This window comes from Octopus sinensis, unplaced genomic scaffold (genome assembly GCF_006345805.1).
Source record: "Octopus sinensis unplaced genomic scaffold, ASM634580v1 Contig19391, whole genome shotgun sequence".
Classification (NCBI taxonomy): Eukaryota; Metazoa; Mollusca; class Cephalopoda; order Octopoda; family Octopodidae; genus Octopus; species Octopus sinensis.
In genome coordinates this window covers 52,356-65,801 of record NW_021836307.1, presented here as the reverse complement: position 1 = coordinate 65,801, position 13,446 = coordinate 52,356, and the positions used below count along the sequence as shown (strand labels likewise).

Below are 13,446 nucleotides of genomic sequence, written 5' to 3'. Positions count from 1 at the left end.
GAGCTTCACTAGCATACAGCTGTTTCTGCTATAAGATTCAATGCACTCATAGTCGCATGTTCATGAATTACCTGCCCTGTAGCTTTATCAGAGCTTCAAACATGAAACGCAATTTTATCTGGAAAGGTATTTTTATATATATATATACAAGGAGGTACCCAAAAGTAACCAGAAACATTCTCTCTGGGACAAGCTCATTGTAGTTTAGGCTTCTGCCCATAAAAGCCACTTGATGCGACCCTCAGCCATCAGTCTACTGAGCAGCATCTTGGGGTGTAGTCGTACTGCCACATGATGTGTCTTTGTTTTGCAGTGCTTCTCTGTTCGCCGATTTTTGTGAAGGCTGAAATGAAGGAACAGCATTCTTCCGTGAAATTCTTCCTTTCTGCTGGAGAAAGTGATGGCTGAAACAGTTGTCATGCTTCAAACAGCTTACAAAGTTGCTTCCATGAGCAAAACGCAAGTTCATTAGTGATTTCTACATTTTAGAAATGGCCATTTGTCACTTGCAGATCAAACTCATTCAGATCAAACTCATTCATATTTCCTGAACGAAGGAAAACTTCATGTACATTCATGAACTGATCTTGGAGGACTGCTGCCGAACAATTGATGAACTTTCTAATATGATTGGGGTGTCCTGGAGCTCCTGCCAATGAATTTTGAGCGAGGAATTGCGAATGAAAAGAGTAGCAGCGAAATTTGTGCCTCACTTGCTCACAGGAGATCAAAAGCAGTCACGGCTGATTGCATCTCGTCAACTGAAAGATTGCTGGAAGTTGATCCAGATCTTTTTTTTGATGGTCATCACTGGTGACGAAAGCTGGTGCTACGGAATTTGCTGATGTGGAAGAGGTGAAGAAAAGAATGATGGAGGCATTAAATGGCCTCACAAGGGTTCTACAACTGCTTTGAACAGTGGAAAGTATGTCTGGAACAATGCATTGCTTCAAACGAAGAATATTTTGATGGCAATAAAAGTGTAAGCAAGTAAAACTAAGTGAATGAATTAATATTCTGAAATTCCAGTTTCTTTTGGGTACTCACACACACACACACACACACACACACACACACACACACAAAAAGCATTACCAACAAAAAAAAGCATAAACGTTTGTGCAGAGTGTGTATGTACATTGTGTGAGTTTACATACTATGTCTATCTCTCTCTGTATGTATGTATGTATGTATGTATGTATGTATGTATGTATGTATGTATGTATGTATGTATGTATGTATGTATGTATGTATGTATGTATGTATGTATGTATGTATGTATGTATGTATGTATGTATGTATGTATGTATGTATGTATGTATGTATGTATGTATGTATGTATGTATGTATGTATGTATGTATGTATGTATGTATGTATCTGTCTCTTTGCCTGCCTGCCTGTCTGTCTATCTATCTATCTATCTCTCTGCCTGTCTATCTATCTCTCTGCCTGTCTGTCTGCCTCTATCCACACATACACTCAGACACACATGCACTGGATACAAAAAATGTAAAGTAACCAAGCTGACACACCTATGCTATCAATATCTGATAACTGTAATTATGTTGGGGGGGGGGGGGTGCAATTTCGTTGTTTGGAAGGGGGAGGTTCTCACAACAGTGACAATAATAATGATGATGATTAGTGGTGGTGGTCATGTTGATGCCAATGATGATGATGGTTTCTTTATTTTATCTTTTGAGCAATTTATTTATTTCTTGTTAATATCTGACACTTTTTTGCAATAAAGGTGAGGGCATTGGGTGAATGGTGAATGTATGTAGTGTTGGTGGTGGGGTATATTAGGGGTGGTAACAGCCATCTGCTACTGTCGGCTTTACTACCCACCCACACACCCACCTTCCTTGCACACATTACCACTGTTATCTCTACCACCCAACCATCACCTTCCCCCACTCTTATCTCAACCCCACCCCACACACTCAGAAACTACCTGCACCACCTCCTCTCGCCATTATCATCATCATTGTCATAAACCAGTCTGAGAACCTTGGAGCCAGTGAGGTAACAGTTGCTTGACTTGTTACAAGTAGCAGCAAAGCTCTTTCAAATTGCACAGCATTGTCATTGAAAGCGGGCATATTGTATAATGGCCTGAATATATATCTTTTATATACATGCATACATCTCTCTCTCTCTCTCTCTCTCTCTCTCTATATATATATATATATATATATATATATAGATATATAGATAGATACATACATATATATAAGTGCAGTCATGGCTGTGGAGTAAGAAGCTTGCTTCCCAACCACATGGTTTCAGGCTCAGTCCCACTGTCTGGCACCTTGGCCAAGTGTCTTCTAGTATAGCCTCAGGCTGACCAAAGACTTTTGAGTGGATTTGGTAAATGGAAACTGAAAGAAGCTCATTGTGTGTATGTGTGTATATATATATATATTTATATATGTGTGTGTGTATAGTTGTATGTGTGTTTGTCTGTGTGTCTATTTGCCCCCCCCCCCATCACTGCTTGACAACTGGTGTTGGTGTGTTTATGTCCCTGTAACTTTGTCATTCGGCAAAACAGAATAAGTACAAGGCTTAGAAAATAAGTCCTGGGTGTTGATTTGTTCGTCTAAAATCCTTCAAGGCAGTGCTCCAGCATGGCCACAGTCAAATGATTGAAACAAGTAAAAGAATAACAATTCCATCATCATCAGTTAGCAGTTTGATTGGAACTGACAAGCTGGAGAGCTGCACACGGTTCCAGCCTGATCTGGCAGGGTCTCTAGGGCTCAGCCTCTGTTGTGCCACTGGTTTTGTAGGGGATTTGCTCTGACAAGTCATTTCAGTGCTGTGTGACATGCACAAGAACTTCTTGGACTCTTGGAAGATTTGCATAGAGTTTAGGAAATGGTCTGAATCATGAGTTGACATCCAGTATGTATCTTTGTGTGTGTGTGTGTGAGTGTGTATACAGGGTGGCCCAAAAGTAGGTTTATAGTTATCACGTAAGCACTTGAAATTTCTTTTAAAACATTTTATTGCATTTAAATTTCTACCTTACAAACTGAAAAGGGAGCTTGACAAAATTAACTAAATTAGCAGAGAATAAGGGTTTCATATTTCTTTTATAATTAAGATCTAAACTGTTAATATATGAATACAAAAGAGATCGTTGAACAACATGTAAACGTATTTTTGGATCACCATGTGTATATATATATATATATATATATATATATATATATATATATATATATATATATATATATATATATATATATATATATATCTGTGTATGTGTTTGTTTTTGACATCCAGACAGAAGATAAACTGTTTTTACTTCAAATTTTTACTGATATTTGATAAGATGAGATACATTGAAACTAATAATATCTTCTTTATATGATTTTTTAATGATTTAAAAAAAAATTCCCTCTTAAATTGAGATGTCTTAGACTTCTGTGCTATTTCCACCTCCATCTTTTATATATATATATATATTTAAGGCACATGGCTTGGTGGTTAGGGTGTTGCACTCACGATTGTGAGATCAAAGATTTGATTCCTGGACTGGAAGTTGTGTTGCACTCTTGAGCAAAGCACTTCATTTCACATTGTTCTGTGATCGTTTCATCATCTGGCAAGTGGCACACGATACACCTGTACAGGTGATGTCAATTTGATGGAAGGAGTGAGCTTATGTGTGCACAAACATTTGATCGCTGTAAGCAAATCATGTGTGGTTGTTTGGCAAGGAATTCCTGAACCATCATATGTCGTCTAATGACAGGAGAGTCCATTATTTATATATCTATTTGTATAAAAATACTGACACTCCGTCAGTTACAAGGACGAGGGTTCCAGTTGATTTGATCAACGGAACAACCTGCTTATGAAATTAACGTGCAAGTGGCTGAGTGCTCCACAGACATACCTTTAATGTAATTTTCAGGGAGATTCAGGTGTCAAGGATGCCCCCCCCCCCTTGAATTACAGGTACTACGCATTTTTTCTAGATGAGTGGACCAGAGCAGTGTGAAATAAAGTGTCTTGCTCAAGAGTACAATGTGGCACAAGGCTTTGATTGGCCCAGGGCTATGGAGGACAGCTACCCAAGGTGCTGTACAGTTGAAATGAAAACAGAAATATGGTTGGGAAGGAAAGTTTTTACCATGCAGCAATGGTCATGGCTGGAATGCCTTTAGTCATGGGACTCCTCAATCATGACTGACCTGGGACTCACTGCTGTCACCACCAATGGTCAAGCACTTCTATGCCATTATCAGTTCCTTCCTCACATCACCACAGCTACCAGCACCACCACTACCACCAGCACTACCACCAGCACCACCATCTTTACCACAACACCAAACACCACTGCTACCACCATTGCCACCACCACCGTTGCCGCTGCCACTGCCAGCACCACCACCAGCACTACCACCAGTACTATTAGCACCACCACCACAATCACAACTGCCAGTACCACCATCTATACCACAACACTAAACACCACCACCACCACCCTTGCTGCTGTCACCACCACCAGCACTAGTCTTAGCAACAGAGACATTTTTGCAAATAAATCAAGGAGAATGTCCCCTCCCCTGCGAGGTAGGTGTTGTGGGGGGGGGGATAAGGCTTGTTGCTGTTGTTATTGATTTGGTAGTGTCTTATAGTCTCTCTGACCAATGAAAGTCCTGGCAGGCAGGCAGGCAGGCAGGTAGGCTGGCTGGCTGGTTGGTTGGTTGGTTGGTTCATATTTCTTTTTTTTTTTTAGTTTTTGCTTTCTTTTCTACACACTGACATTTGGGTGGGGGGACTATTATCTGTTTATATTTCTTTTTAACCATCTGTCTGCTTTGAATACACCCACACGTGTGTGTGTGTCTGTATACATAAATATGTGTGTTTACAAATAAACATATTTACATCTATATACACGTGTATGTGTGTGTATATATATGTATATACACACACGTGTATGAGTGTATGTATATGTGTGTGTATATATATATGTGTGTGTGTGTGTGTGTGTGTGTTTACAACTAAACATATTTGCATCTATATACATGTATGTGTTTGTGCGTGTGTATATGTGTGTGAGTGTATTTGTGTGTGTATGTGTATATATATGCGTATGAACGTATGTATATGAGTGTATGTATATATGTGTGTATAAATATGTGTGTGTATCTATGTATATGTGTGTATATATGTATGTGTGTGTGTTTACAGCAAATGAAGGTAAGTGTTATGTGACTGTGTAGCTGTACACCAAATGGACTTGTGTCTCTTCTCATTGTTTGCAATTATTTTTACTAAAAGACTGTCTAAATGCATGTTTGAAGGTATGCTTGTTTCTCTGCATAAACAAATACATGTTTGTGCATATGGACTTTCATGTATTCATATACAAACAACCACATGCCTACACACACACACACAAAAGAAAAAACAGGTACACACATATATATATATATACACCATCATCTTAATGTTTACTTTTCCATGCCTGCAATGGGTTAGATGAAATTCATTGAAGCACATTTGTTGTAAGCTGGATGCTCTCCCTGTTGCCAACCCATATCTGTTTCCAAGTAAGGTAGCATTTACTCCATTCTTTCAAACATCACTTATCTAGGAAGATTGCATGTCGTTCATTGGCAATTTTTGTGGGATGTCATGACAAGGACACACACTCACACATAAGTATATACATAAATATCATCATCATCATCATCATCGATTAACGTCCGCTTTCCATGCTGACATGGGTTGGATGGTTTGACTGAGGTCTGGAGAGCCAGTGGTTGCACCAGGCTCCAATCTGACCTGGCAGTGTTTCTACAGCTGGATGCCCTACCTAACGCTAACCACTCCGAGAGGGTAGTGGAAGAATTTTATGTGCCATCAGCATTGGGGGGGGGGGGCAGTCTGTGGGTACTGGCATCAGCCATGTTCGGATGGACAAGATAAAAATAATGGTGATTACATATTTTCCCTTTATGAGAATAAATTTGCCTTACAGCTGTTTCCGGCTGTCATAATAGATTCGTTACTGTTCGATTCCCTCAATTGGTCTATTAATCAGTTGAGAAAAATTAAATGACCTCAAACAATTAATGCTACTTTCGGTCAGCGCCATTTCTGGTGATTATAAAGTGAGACACTGAAGGAATGGTGAGTGCATGGGGGAGGGGAAGGAAAAAGAAGGAATGAGGTAAGTAGAATGGAGAAAAGGACGAAGACGGGTTGCAATAAGGTGAAGAGAAGGAAGGAAAGAATAGAGGAAGAGGTGTGTGTGTGTGTGTGTCTATATGTACGTATGCATGTGTGTATGTGTCTGTCTATGTATGCATGTATGTATGTGTCTGTATGTATGTATGTATGTATATGTGTGTGTTTGTGTCTATATGTGCATGTGTTTGTGTCTGGTTGTATGCTTGTGTCTATATATATGTGTGTATGTCTAAATGTGTGTGTGTGTGTCTCTCTCTCTCTATGTATATACATACATACATACAAGCATGCATACATAAATAGACACAATGAACTTCCCTTTTGTTTTCGTCTGCCAAATCCACTCACAATATTTTGGGTGGCCTGGAGCCATGAGAGAAGATGTTTGTCCAAGGTGACATGATTGGGAAGCAGAATTAACCGCATAGCTATGCCTCCACCTATATACATAACACATGCACGCACATTCATTAATACCTACCATGACCATCCCATCTTTAAAGATAGTTTATTGCAGATTACAGGAATCTACTGTCTTTTTGTTTTTTTATTTTGAAGATGCTCGGGTTTAATTTGAGGAAGATTTGACTGCTGTTTTTAGTAGATCTTTGTTAGAAACATTATCTAGAATTATCATTGCTAGATTTTGCTGAAAATATCAGACAAGACAATTATATTAATGTGTTTATCTGGGTTTCTTTCTGTGTGGAATACATAAAACACTAGTGTTCTGCTGAGAAGTTTCACCATCTTACAGTACATAGCCCAATAAATTGCACAAGGACCACAAATACTGGAGCGTTTTCTTCCTCTCTTTCATTCATTTTCTTTCTATTTACTCCTGAAGTACAATCTAATACTTTTCTGGTTAATTAACAGGAGTTTAATAGCCAATTATTTTCTCAAGTGGCTTTGCTACAGTCCAAATTATTTCAGGTTTTCAGAACTGATACCAAATTTGGGAAATATTTTTCTGTAAGGCATGGAAAGTCAGAGTATAATTCATTATTTTTAATTTTTACTTGCTTCTATTTTCAAAACCATTGATGTTGTTTGGTCCTTAAGCAAACATTATTAAGAAACCCAAATGACCAAAGGTATTCCATCTCTGATGACCTTCCATTTTATATCAGTCATTATGAATCTAAAATTACTTTGTTAACCCTTCAGCATCTGGATTATTCGGTCAACTGCTTTGTTCACCTTCTTTTAAATCGCTCATTCATTATCTTTTTGCATTGAGATATTGATGGTGTGCTTGTTTATTTTTAGTATGACATTGTAGGGAAGGTGTGAGAGGCTGAATATAGCCAGTTTGAACACAAAGCAGGTAGAATATTTGGGCCGGATATGGCTAGTTTAAACACTAAAGGGTCAAATGGGCTGTGGTTATTCGGTTGTTATTTCTTCCAAGATGAGTCATCCGATAAAAGCTATCAATTTCTGAATACTGTTTAATGTAGATGTGTGTGTCATTTACTTGGTGTCAGTTATATTTCGGCCAAGACTGATTAAAATATCTTCCCATCATAATAATGATATAATAATGAACTTATTGTGTACAGTGCTTAGGTGCACTTGTCAGAGAAAGTAGCCAAAAATGCACGAACAGGACATAGAATAATGCATAGGAAGTGAACAATCCCATCTTGTATTCAACTTTCACAAGTTTATTTACAGAATATTGAAAGCTTTTAAAGTTTTCATAAGATTTTTCAGATTTATTATAAGAAAGCTGTTATCACAGTGTATAGAAAAGAAACAACAATAAATAATAATAATAATAATAATAATAATAATAAAATAATAATAATAATAATAATAATAATAAAATAATGATAATAATAATAATAATAAATAATGATAATAATAATAATAATAATAAAATAATGATAATAATAATAATAAAATAATGATAATAATAATAATGATAATATAATGATAATAATAATATGATAATAATGATAATAATAAAGTTAACTTTAGCAGGATTTGAACTCAGAACCTGGATTAATGAAACTAGATACTGCAAGGCGTTTTGCCCAGCACTCTACCAATACCGCCAACCCCACCACCACCACCTGCCGGTAGCAGAATTGTAAGGCCACATATTTTAGATTTGGGGTAACAATCAATTTGATACACTCCAACACTCAACTTATGCTTTAGTTTATTTGATTTGGACCCCACAAAAGGATGGCAGACAGAAGCAACATCACTGTGATTCGAACCTATGAATAATTGGTTTTAAGGCCACCATTCAAGATGTGAGGATTCAGAGTGGTGGTGGTAGTAGAAGTAGTAGTAGTAGTAGTAGTAGTATTAGTAATGGTTTCTCTTAACCCATGTTTTTGTACATGTTTCAAAAAGTCTCTCGGCAGTGAATCTTTTTCATCCTGCACATGCACAACATGGCTATCACAGCATGGGCAGCCGCGTGTCAGCTATTGTTCCTCAGTCATTGGGTCTCCTTCAGTGTGTCAACATGCTAACCATTAAAGAACGTACCCTTTTTAAGTTGAATGGGTGTTTCGAGCTGGGAGCAAATACACAGATACTGTGAGACAGAAGTTCAGTGAAACTTTTCTAAATACTGTTGTTCCACATTGTGACACTGTGTAGGATTTCATAAGAAAATTTAGAAACACAGGCTCAATGGAAGACGCAGCAAGAAGCGGTAGGCCTACAGTTCTTGCAGACGAAACACTCTCCAATATTTCTGGTAAACTGTTGGTAATCCCGTCAAAGTCCTTATGCAAATTGTCACAAGAAATGGAAATCAGTCTAGGCAGTGCTCACATGGCAGTAAAAAAGAAATTAAATTTTATGTATTGAAAATGAAGGACGACACTTTTAGCAGCTCGTACAAAGTTTTTTAAAGTTTTGTAAAGTCTAAAATATTCTTGTAAATATTTATTTTGCAATAAAATACTTACTGTGGAGAGATGTTTTGAACACTCTGTACAAGAATGAGGTTCTGAACTTAAAACTGCAAACCATTTGAACACACACACACAGGACTTCCACACAATTTCTGTCTACCAAATCTACTCACAAAGCATTAGTCAGCCCTGGGCTATAGTAGCAGACATTGGTGGTCAAGGTGCTGTGCAGTAGGACTGACCTTGACACAGCACAGTACCTTGGGCAAGTGTCTTCTACTGCAGCTCTGGTCTAACGGATGCCTTGTGCATATATTCCAACCATACGCTTCAGTTAAGTTGAAATCAAAGCCTTCTCATAAACAGATTACTTGTTTGGGGCCAACAGATGTCTTTGCCATAATCACATTGGAGGTAGAGGCAGGCAGTGAATGCTATGTCTAACTCGTGGATGAGTAAAGCAATGTTATCAGATGAAAGAACGACCCAATAAATAAACAGGTATACATGCGTGCGCACGCGTGTGTGTATATATGTGTGAGTATATTATATATATATATATATATATATGTATGTATGTATATGTTTGTATGTATGTATGTATGTATGTTGTGTAGCTGAAGGAAGGCTAGATAAGATTTTTATATTGTTTAATACTTAGTATCCTGTTAAGTAGCATGCTTGCATAATACACACGTTATCTCTCTTTCTTTGTCTCACACTCATGATGTGTACTCTAACATATGTATATATATGCACATCTGCAGAGTATGACACGTGTGTGTGAGAGAGAAATAGTATATGTGGGTAAGTTTGTGAGGCGGAAGAGGCAAGTGGCAGATGGGGATTGGGAGGTGCAGTTGTAGGACATCCAGTTGTAGGAACGATGCCGAAACAGACAGTAGGGTTTGGTGCAATTTCTCACTTGCTCTTCCTTTCAAACCATCCCACCCATGATGGATCTAAGGTGTAGGTACAAGAGGTGGTCAGACTCTGCATAAGGAGTAGACAACCACCATGTGTGTGTGTGTGGGTATCATGCTAGACAGCTACACACATACTCCACACTTACATACACCACACATACTAAAACTCTGTACCTGTACACACATAATGATGTGTATATGTGTGTGTGTATGTATATCATAGTAGTATATAGTATGTAGTACATCATAGGAGTATAATATACCATAGTATATAGCATGGGAGTATAAATAGTAGTATATCATAACCATACGCTTGCACGCACACACACACACGCACTGTGTACCTGCATAGATATGTAAGAGTGTGAATACAGCTTGGCTGAATGGTTAAAAGGTTGTTTCCCAAACAAGGTTCCAGGTTCAATCACAAAGAGTGGTTCCTTCAGCAAGTGTCTTGTGCTATCCCAAGCCTTGTGACTGCAACTGGGTAGAGGGAAACTGCATGGAATCCTAGCGGATGGATTGCATCTATAATTCAAACAGCCAGCCTTGTCTCACACACACACACACACACTGTATCACACTGATTCTACCTGAAAATTACATTGAAGGTATACCCATCCACTAATAGGCTAATTAAACAAGCAGGTGATTCAGTTGATTGCTGGCAAGGGCGAATGGAGTGCGGCGGTACGGGCATGTGTTGAGGAGGGATGAGGAGCCTGTTCTGAGGAGGGTGCTTGAGTTTGAGGTAAATGGACAGCGGAGGTGAGGTAGACTGAGGAAAATGCGAAGGGGACAGGTGGAGGAGGAGATTGGGAGGGTTGGGTTGAGAGGGGGGATGCTCAAAACTGGGCAAGATGGTGTGAAGGCAGTTGCTATGGCATTCAGGTAGAGCCAGCCACCCCTTGTTAATGGGGACAAAACCCAGATTTAAAACACTGGATGATGATGATGAATAAGTGAAGCCTCTTCCTCCAAACCAATTCATTTACATATATGCATATGAGAGGGTGAGTGAGGGTGTCAGTGAGTGAAGAGAGCGTGTGTGTGTGTGTGTGTGTGAATTCATGTGTGTGCTTGCATGCATCATGGTTACACATTATTAGTAGGTGAGTATATTATAAATGAAAGCCATACACATACATACATTAACAAGTATATATATATATATATATATATAAACACATATTAGAGGGAAACCACTATGTGGACACCCTTATGCTAGAAATAGATCCGCTATGTAACACAATTTTACTGAACCTTCAGTTTTTTATATACTAGACCACTGGTGTGAAATAGATGTTAATTAAATTAACATCTAATTTCTCACCCTCATTTTAAATTAATATATATGCATGTGTGCACAAATGTATGCATCATGTATTCATGAAAATATATATACCACACACACACACCATATATATATATACACACACACATACATATGCATGTACGTGTATATATATACATACATACATGTGTGTGTATACACACTCACATATATACATACACCCCCACCATATATATCATCATTATATATATATATACTTGCATCCATAAAGAGACACACATGCTTCACTCTATTACCCTAATGAAAGTAGAGACAGTAAAATCTGTTGCTCTCTGCCGTTCTCAAAAAATAGCGTTCGTAAAAATTTTTTATCTTGTTTGGCTTAACAGCCCTTCTTGTTTGTGTTACTGTTATTCTCCTTGTCCTGTCTTTTACTGTTTATATTTTGTACTGTCGTTACTGTCCTGTTTTTGTTACCATTTTTAACCCTCCGCAAAAAAATCTCAAATTTTATTTAATTTGATTTTCGCGGGAAGGAAAGTTTTATTGAAGTCATGTATCGCCTTGACCTTCGAAACGTGGAGTAGATGAAACTAAGGCGACTGAAGAAGGGGAATTTTCCTTGTTTTGTATGTCCTGTACTCTATTTTTTCGTTGTTTAAAAGAAATGTCCATTTCCTTGTTTTTGTGTTCATGTTTTCATTTCTCATTGTGTTCGACGTTTTGTTTGGTGTCCTGTACCCATATATGCATGTATATATACATGTAGAGGTAGGTACGTACATATATGTATGTATATATGCATATGTTTTATTTATTAATTTATTATATATATATATATATATATATATAATATATATATATATATATATATATATATTTTTTTTTTTCCAGATGCATGGTGGTTCAGTCCCACTGCATGGCACCTTGAGCAGGTGTTTTCTGCTATTACCTCGGGCAGTCTGAAAACTTGTGATTGAATTTCCTGTTGTGTGTGTACGTGTGTGTGTTAGTGCTTGTGCCTTGTAACAGAGAGGAGAGAAAAATATAATATATATATATTTCATTATCATCATCTTCATTTAGTATCCATTTGCCCATGCTGGCATGGGTTGGACGGTTTGACCAGGGCTGGTAAGGTGAGGGGCTGCACCAAGCTCTAGTCTGATTTGGCATTGTTTCTATGGCTGGATGCCCTTCCTAATGCCAACCATTCAGAGAGCAGTGTTTCTCTTAGTGTATGTAATGTTTCTGATATATACATATGTAGATGATATAATAATGTATTGATAAGCTTCAAATATGTGTTTGTGTGTGCATCTACATAAATGATATCTGTGAGACTGTTCGATGACTAACTTCATAATCTTTTTACCTGACAGAAAAGTGAGCGGCGTCAACAACATGCTGTGAAAGAAACAGAATTCCTCCGTTTGAAACGATCTCGCCTCGGTGTTGATGACTTTGAATCCTTGAAGGTGATTGGACGAGGAGCATTTGGTGAGGTAGGTATTTGGGGAGAAGGAAGCATTTGGGGAGGTAGGTACCCAGCTGCTGACGTTCTTATGTCTGATAAACATTGGTTTATGTTTGTTTGATGAGATGGGAATCAGCTGATAGCCGATAGCCATTCGTTACTGTAGACATCATTTGCTGATAGCGATTTGATAACGTTTGTTATCTCAGATTAATTAGTTGAAGTAAAATTTCAGAGTCTACTTTAAAACACAATGAAACTCTTTGAACCATTATGAACCTTCGATTCTTTTGGAATTGTCATTGATGGCAGCTTTGAATCTTGACTGTGATTTCTTATCTTTATTTAACAGTTCCACATTTAAACCTGCCGTGTTGAGCCCAAATATTCTGTCTGTTTTGTGTTCAAAGTGGCCAAATCTCTCTCACACCTTCCATCTGATGCTATTGTGAGAAAAAAAAAATCAATCACGTTATTGAATTCTATTGATTAATTCTGCATGATTAATTCAAAACAATGCAAATAAATAAGTACTACATTTGACAGTAATTTGAATGGCAAAGAGTTAAGCATTGGCTTTGGTTATTGAACCATGTTAGCTGTTCATGGAAGGAGCCATACCAAAGTGAATCTAATTTATATTTCGAATC

At 37.8% G+C, this 13,446-nt stretch overlaps 1 protein-coding gene across 1 annotated transcript in view; it reads left to right on the top strand.

The window, feature by feature from the left end:
- The first annotated feature begins 12,848 nt into the window (after window positions 1–12,848).
- Window positions 12,849–13,446, top strand: part of LOC115232133 (serine/threonine-protein kinase 38) — a 45,509-nt gene continuing 44,911 nt past the window's right edge. The window contains exon 1 of the mRNA XM_036500267.1: window positions 12,849–12,858. The gene's annotated coding sequence lies outside the window, so the exon portion shown is untranslated. The remainder of the gene's footprint in view (window positions 12,859–13,446) is intronic.